Source organism: Salmo salar, chromosome ssa09 (assembly GCF_905237065.1).
Source record: "Salmo salar chromosome ssa09, Ssal_v3.1, whole genome shotgun sequence".
Lineage (NCBI taxonomy): Eukaryota > Metazoa > Chordata > Actinopteri > Salmoniformes > Salmonidae > Salmo > Salmo salar.
In genome coordinates, this window is record NC_059450.1 from 100,064,033 (window position 1) to 100,072,037 (window position 8,005).

Consider the following 8,005-nt stretch of genomic DNA (forward strand, 5'->3'; position numbering starts at 1 on the left):
TGACAGAGACACGGGGAGATCCCTGATTTCAGCTGTAGCGAGAGAGACATGAGGTCCCTGATTTCAGCTGTAGTGAGAGACACGAGGAGGTCCCTGTTTTCAGCTGTAGTGAGAGAGACACGGGGAGGTCCCTGATTTCAGCTGTAGTGATACACGAAGAGGTCCCTGATTTCAGCTGTTGTGAGAGAGACACGGTGACGTCCCTGATGTCAACTCTAGTGAGAGAGACACGTGGAGGTCCCTGATTTCAGCTGTAGAGAGAGAGAGATACGGAGAGGTCCCTGATTTCAGCTGTAGTGAGAGAGACACGGGGAGTTCCCTGATTTCAGCTGTAGAGAGAGAGACACGAGGAGGTCCCTGATTTCAGCTGTAGAGAGAGAGAGATACGGAGAGGTCCCTGATTTCAGCTGTAGTGACAGAGACACGAAGAGGTCCCTGATTTCAGCTGTAGTGAGAGAGACACTGGGATGTCCCTGATTTCAGCTGTAGTGAGAGAGACATGGGGAGGTCCCTGATTTCAGCTGTAGCGAGAGAGACATGAGGTCCCTGATTTCAGCTGTAGTGAGAGAGACACGAGGAGGTCCCTGATTTCAGCTGTAGTGAGAGAGACACGAGGAGGTCCCTGATTCCAGCTGTAGTGAGAGAGACACCAGGAGGTCCCTGATTTCAGCTGTAGTGGGAGAGACACGAAGAGGTCGCTGATTTCAGCTGTAGTGAGAGAGACACGGGGACGTCCCTGATGTCAACTGTAGTGAGAGAGACACGGGGAGGTCCTTGATTTCAGCTGTAGTGAAAGAGAGACACAAGTAGGTCCCTGAATTCAGCTGTAGAGAGATAGACACGAGGAGGTCCCTGATTTCAGCTGTAGAGAGAGAGAGATACGGAGAGGTCCCTGATTTCAGCTGTAGTGAGAGAGACACGGGGCATTCCCTGATTTCAGCTGTAGTGAGAGAGACACGGGGACGTCCCTGATGTCAGCTGTAGTGACAGAGACACAAGGAGGTCCCTAATTTCAGCTGTAGTTAAAGAGACACGTGGACGTCCCTTATTTCAGCTGTAGTGAGAGAGACACGGGGAAGTCCCTGATTTCAGCTGTAGTGAGAGAGACACGAGGAGGTCCCTGATTTCAGCTGTAGTTAGAGAGACACGATGAGGTCCCTGATTTCAGCTGTACCGAGAGAGACACGGGGAGGTCCCTGATTTCAGCTGTAGTGACAGAGACACGAGGAGGTCCCTGATTTCAGCTGTAGTGACAGAGACACGAAGAGGTCCCTGATTTCAGCTGTAGTGAGAGAGACACGGGGAGGTCCCTGATTTCAACTGTAGTGAGAGAGACATGGGGAGGTCCCTGATTTCAGCTGTAGCGAGAGAGACATGAGGTCCCTGATTTCAGCTGTAGTGAGAGAGACACGGTGAGTTCCCTGATTTCAGCTGTAGCGAGAGAGACATGAGGTCCCTGATTTCAGCTGTAGTGAGAGAGACACGAGGAGGTCCCTGTTTTCAGCTGTAGTGAGAGAGACACGGGGAGGTCCCTGATTTCAGCTGTAGTGATACACGAAGAGGTCCCTGATTTCAGCTGTTGTGAGAGAGACACGGTGACGTCCCTGATGTCAGCTCTAGTGAGAGAGACACGTGGAGGTCCCTGATTTCAGCTGTAGAGAGAAAGAGATACGGAGAGGTCCCTGATTTCAGCTGTAGTGAGAGAGACACGGGGAGTTCCCTGATTTCAGCTGTAGAGAGAGAGACACGAGGAGGTCCCTGATTTCAGCTGTAGAGAGAGAGAGACGGAGAGGTCCCTGATTTCAGCTGTAGTGAGAGAGACACGGGGAGGTCCCTGATTTCAGCTGTAGTGACAGAGACACGAGGAGGTCCCTGATTTCAGCTGTAGTGACAGAGACACGAAGAGGTCCCTGATTTCAGCTGTAGTGAGAGAGACACGGGGATGTCCCTGATTTCAGCTGTAGTGAGAGAGACATGGGGAGGTCCCTGATTTCAGCTGTAGCGAGAGAGACATGAGGTCCCTGATTTCAGCTGTAGTGAGAGAGACACGAGGAGGTCCCTGATTTCAGTTGTAGTGAGAGAGACACGAGGAGGTCCCTGATTCCAGCTGTAGTGAGAGAGACACCAGGAGGTCCCTGATTTCAGCTGTAGTGGGAGAGACACGAAGAGGTCGCTGATTTCAGCTGTAGTGAGAGAGACACGGGGACGTCCCTGATGTCAACTGTAGTGAGAGAGACACGGGGAGGTCCTTGATTTCAGCTGTAGTGAAAGAGAGACACAAGTAGGTCCCTGAATTCAGCTGTAGAGAGATAGACACGAGGAGGTCCCTGATTTCAGCTGTAGAGAGAGAGAGATACGGAGAGGTCCCTGATTTCAGCTGTAGTGAGAGAGACACGGGGCATTCCCTGATTTCAGCTGTAGTGAGAGAGACACGGGGACGTCCCTGATGTCAGCTGTAGTGACAGAGACACAAGGAGGTCCCTAATTTCAGCTGTAGTTAAAGAGACACGTGGACGTCCCTTATTTCAGCTGTAGTGAGAGAGACACGGGGAAGTCCCTGATTTCAGCTGTAGTGAGAGAGACACGAGGAGGTCCCTGATTTCAGCTGTAGTTAGAGAGACACGATGAGGTCCCTGATTTCAGCTGTAGCGAGAGAGACACGGGGAGGTCCCTGATTTCAGCTGTAGTGACAGAGACACGAGGAGGTCCCTGATTTCAGCTGTAGTGACAGAGACACGAAGAGGTCCCTGATTTCAGCTGTAGTGAGAGAGACACGGGGAGGTCCCTGATTTCAGCTGTAGTGAGAGAGACACGGGGAGGTCCCTGATTTCAGCTGTAGCGAGAGAGACATGAGGTCCCTGATTTCAGCTGTAGTGAGAGAGACACGGTGAGTTCCCTGATTTCAGCTGTAGTGAGAGAGACATGAGGTCCCTGATTTCAGCTGTAGTGAGAGAGACACGAGGAGGTCCCTGTTTTCAGCTGTAGTGAGAGAGACACGGGGAGGTCCCTGATTTCAGCTGTAGTGATACACGAAGAGGTCCCTGATTTCAGCTGTTGTGAGAGAGACACGGTGACGTCCCTGATGTCAACTCTAGTGAGAGAGACACGTGGAGGTCCCTGATTTCAGCTGTAGAGAGAAAGAGATACGGAGAGGTCCCTGATTTCAGCTGTAGTGAGAGAGACACGGGGAGTTCCCTGATTTCAGCTGTAGAGAGAGAGACACGAGGAGGTCCCTGATTTCAGCTGTAGAGAGAGAGAGATACGGAGAGGTCCCTGATTTCAGCTGTAGTGAGAGAGACACGGGGAGGTCCCTGATTTCAGCTGTAGTGACAGAGACACGAGGAGGTCCCTGATTTCAGCTGTAGTGACAGAGACACGAAGAGGTCCCTGATTTCAGCTGTAGTGAGAGAGACACGGGGATGTCCCTGATTTCAGCTGTAGTGAGAGAGACATGGGGAGGTCCCTGATTTCAGCTGTAGCGAGAGAGACATGAGGTCCCTGATTTCAGCTGTAGTGAGAGAGACACGAGGAGGTCCCTGATTTCAGCTGTAGTGAGAGAGACACGAGGAGGTCCCTGATTCCAGCTGTAGTGAGAGAGACACCAGGAGGTCCCTGATTTCAGCTGTAGTGGGAGAGACACGAAGAGGTCGCTGATTTCAGCTGTAGTGAGAGAGACACGGGGACGTCCCTGATGTCAACTGTAGTGAGAGAGACACGGGGAGGTCCCTGATTTCAGCTGTAGTGAAAGAGAGACACAAGTAGGTCCCTGAATTCAGCTGTAGAGAGATAGACACGAGGAGGTCCCTGATTTCAGCTGTAGAGAGAGAGATACGGAGAGGTCCCTGATTTCAGCTGTAGTGAGAGAGACACGGGGATTCCCTGATTTCAGCTGTAGTGAGAGAGACACGGGGACGTCCCTGATGTCAGCTGTAGTGACAGAGACACAAGGAGGTCCCTAATTTCAGCTGTAGTTAAAGAGACAAGGGGACGTCCCTTATTTCAGCTGTAGTGAGAGAGACACGGGGAAGTCCCTGATTTCAGCTGTAGTGAGAGAGACACGAGGAGGTCCCTGATTTCAGCTGTAGTTAGAGAGACACGATGAGGTCCCTGATTTCAGCTGTAGCGAGAGAGACACGGGGAGGTCCCTGATTTCAGCTGTAGTGACAGAGACTCGAGGAGGTCCCTGATTTCAGCTGTAGTGACAGAGACACGAAGAGGTCCCTGATTTCAGCTGTAGTGAGAGAGACACGGGGAGGTCCATGATTTCAGCTGTAGTGAGAGAGACATGGGGAGGTCCCTGATTTCAGCTGTAGCGAGAGAGACATGAGGTCCCTGATTTCAGCTGTAGTGAGAGAGACACGGGGAGTTCCCTGATTTCAGCTGTAGTGAGAGAGACACGGGGACGTCCCTGATGTCAGCTGTAGTGACAGAGACACAAGGAGGTCCCTAATTTCAGCTGTAGTTAGAGAGACACGATGTGGTCACTGATTTCAGCTGTAGCGAGAGAGACACGGGGAGGTCTCTGATTTCAGCTTTAGTGACAGAGACACGAGGAGGTCCCTGATTTCAGCTGTAGTGACAGAGACACGGGGAGGTCCCTGATTTCATCTGTAGTGAGAGAGACACGGGGAGGTCCCTGATTTCAGCTGTAGTGACAGAGACACGGGGAGATCCCTGATTTCAGCTGTAGCGAGAGAGACATGAGGTCCCTGATTTCAGCTGTAGTGAGAGAGACACGAGGAGGTCCCTGTTTTCAGCTGTAGTGAGAGAGACACGGGGAGGTCCCTGATTTCAGCTGTAGTGATACACGAAGAGGTCCCTGATTTCAGCTGTTGTGAGAGAGACACGGTGACGTCCCTGATGTCAACTCTAGTGAGAGAGACACGTGGAGGTCCCTGATTTCAGCTGTAGAGAGAGAGAGATACGGAGAGGTCCCTGATTTCAGCTGTAGTGAGAGAGACACGGGGAGTTCCCTGATTTCAGCTGTAGTGAGAGAGACACGGGGCATTCCCTGATTTCAGCTGTAGTGAGAGAAACACGGGGACGTCCCTGATTTCAGCTGTAGTGACAGAGACACGAGGAGGTCCCTGATTTCAGCTGTAGTGAGAGAGACACGGGGAGTTCCCTGATTTCAGCTGTAGTGAGAGAGACACGGGGACGTCCCTGATGTCAGCTGTAGTGACAGAGACACAAGGAGGTCCCTAATTTCAGCTGTAGTTAAAGAGACACGGGGACGTCCCTTATTTCAGCTGTAGTGAGAGAGACACGGGGAAGTCCCTGATTTCAGCTGTAGTGAGAGAGACACGAGGAGGTCCCTGATTTCAGCTGTAGTTAGAGAGACACGATGAGGTCCCTGATTTCAGCTGTAGCGAGAGAGACACGGGGAGGTCCCTGATTTCAGCTGTAGTGACAGAGACACGAGGAGGTCCCTGATTTCAGCTGTAGTGACAGAGACACGAAGAGGTCCCTGATTTCAGCTGTAGTGAGAGAGACACGGGGAGGTCCCTGATTTCAGCTGTAGTGAGAGAGACATGGGGAGGTCCCTGATTTCAGCTGTAGCGAGAGAGACATGAGGTCCCTGATTTCAGCTGTAGTGAGAGAGACACGAGGAGGTCCCTGATTTCAGCTGTAGTGAGAGAGACACGAGGAGGTCCCTGATTCCAGCTGTAGTGAGAGAGACACCAGGAGGTCCCTGAATTCAGCTGTAGTGGGAGAGACACGAAGAGGTCCCTGATTTCAGCTGTAGTGAGAGAGACACGGGGACGTCCCTGATGTCAACTGTAGTGAGAGAGACACGGGGAGGTCCCTGATTTCAGCTGTAGTTAGAGAGACACGATGAGGTCCCTGATTTCAGCTGTAGCGAGAGAGACACGGGGAGGTCCCTGATTTCAGCTGTAGTGACAGAGACACGAGGAGGTCCCTGATTTCAGCTGTAGTGACAGAGACACGAAGAGGTCCCTGATTTCAGCTGTAGTGAGAGAGACACGGGGAGGTCCCTGATTTCAGCTGTAGTGAGAGAGACATGGGGAGGTCCCTGATTTCAGCTGTAGCGAGACAGACATGAGGTCCCTGATTTCAGCTGTAGTGACAGAGACACGAGGAGGTCCCTGATTTCAGCTGTAGTGACAGAGACACGGGGAGGTCCCTGATTTCATCTGTAGTGAGAGAGACACGGGGAGGTCCCTGATTTCAGCTGTAGTAACAGAGACACGGGGAGATCCCTGATTTCAGCTGTAGCGAGAGAGACATGAGGTCCCTGATTTCAGAAGTAGTGAGAGAGACACGAGGAGGTCCCTGTTTTCAGCTGTAGTGAGAGAGACACGGGGAGGTCCCTGATTTCAGCTGTAGTGATACACGAAGAGGTCCCTGATTTCAGCTGTTGTGAGAGAGACACGGTGACGTCCCTGATGTCAACTCTAGTGAGAGAGACACGTGGAGGTCCCTGATTTCAGCTGTAGAGAGAGAGAGATACGGAGAGGTCCCTGATTTCAGCTGTAGTGAGAGAGACACGGGGAGTTCCCTGTTTTCAGCTGTAGTGAGAGAGACACGGGGCATTCCCTGATTTCAGCTGTAGTGAGAGAAACACGGGGACGTCCCTGATTTCAGCTGTAGTGACAGAGACACGAGGAGGTCCCTAATTTCAGCTGTAGTGAGAGAGACACGGGGAGTTCCCTGATTTCAGCTGTAGTGAGAGAGACACGGGGACGTCCCTGATGTCAGCTGTAGTGACGGAGACACAAGGAGGTCCCTAATTTCAGCTGTAGTTAAAGAGACACGGGGACGTCCCTTATTTCAGCTGTAGTGAGAGAGACACGGGGAAGTCCCTGATTTCAGCTGTAGTGAGAGAGACACGAGGAGGTCCCTGATTTCAGCTGTAGTTAGAGAGACACGATGAGGTCCCTGATTTAAGCTGTAGCGAGAGAGACACGGGGAGGTCCCTGATTTCAGCTGTAGTGACAGAGACACGAGGAGGTCCCTGATTTCAGCTGTAGTGACAGAGACACGAAGAGGTCCCTGATTTCAGCTGTAGTGAGAGAGACACGGGGAGGTCCCTGATTTCAGCTGTAGTGAGAGAGACATGGGGAGGTCCCTGATTTCAGCTGTAGCGAGAGAGACATGAGGTCCCTGATTTCAGCTGTAGTGAGAGAGACACGAGGAGGTCCCTGATTTCAGCTGTAGTGAGAGAGACACGAGGAGGTCCCTGATTCCAGCTGTAGTGAGAGAGACACCAGGAGGTCCCTGAATTCAGCTGTAGTGGGAGAGACACGAAGAGGTCGCTGATTTCAGCTGTAGTGAGAGTGACACGGGGACGTCCCTGATGTCAACTGTAGTGAGAGAGACACGGGGAGGTCCCTGATTTCAGCTGTAGTTAGAGAGACACGATGAGGTCCCTGATTTCAGCTGTAGCGAGAGAGACACGGGGAGGTCCCTGATTTCAGCTGTAGTGACAGAGACACGAGGAGGTCCCTGATTTCAGCTGTAGTGACAGAGACACGAAGAGGTCCCTGATTTCAGCTGTAGTGAGAGAGACACGGGGAGGTCCCTGATTTCAGCTGTAGTGAGAGAGACATGGGGAGGTACCTGATTTCAGCTGTAGCGAGACAGACATGAGGTCCCTGATTTCAGCTTTAGTGACAGAGACACGAGGAGGTCCCTGATTTCAGCTGTAGTGACAGAGACACGGGGAGGTCCCTGATTTCATCTGTAGTGAGAGAGACACGGGGAGGTCCCTGATTTCAGCTGTAGTAACAGAGACACGGGGAGATCCCTGATTTTAGCTGTAGCGAGAGAGACATGAGGTCCCTGATTTCAGAAGTAGTGAGAGAGACACGAGGAGGTCCCTGTTTTCAGCTGTAGTGAGAGAGACACGGGGAGGTCCCTGATTTCAGCTGTAGTGATACACGAAGAGGTCCCTGATTTCAGCTGTTGTGAGAGAGACACGGTGACGTCCCTGATGTCAAATCTAGTGAGAGAGACACGTGGAGGTCCCTGATTTCAGCTGTAG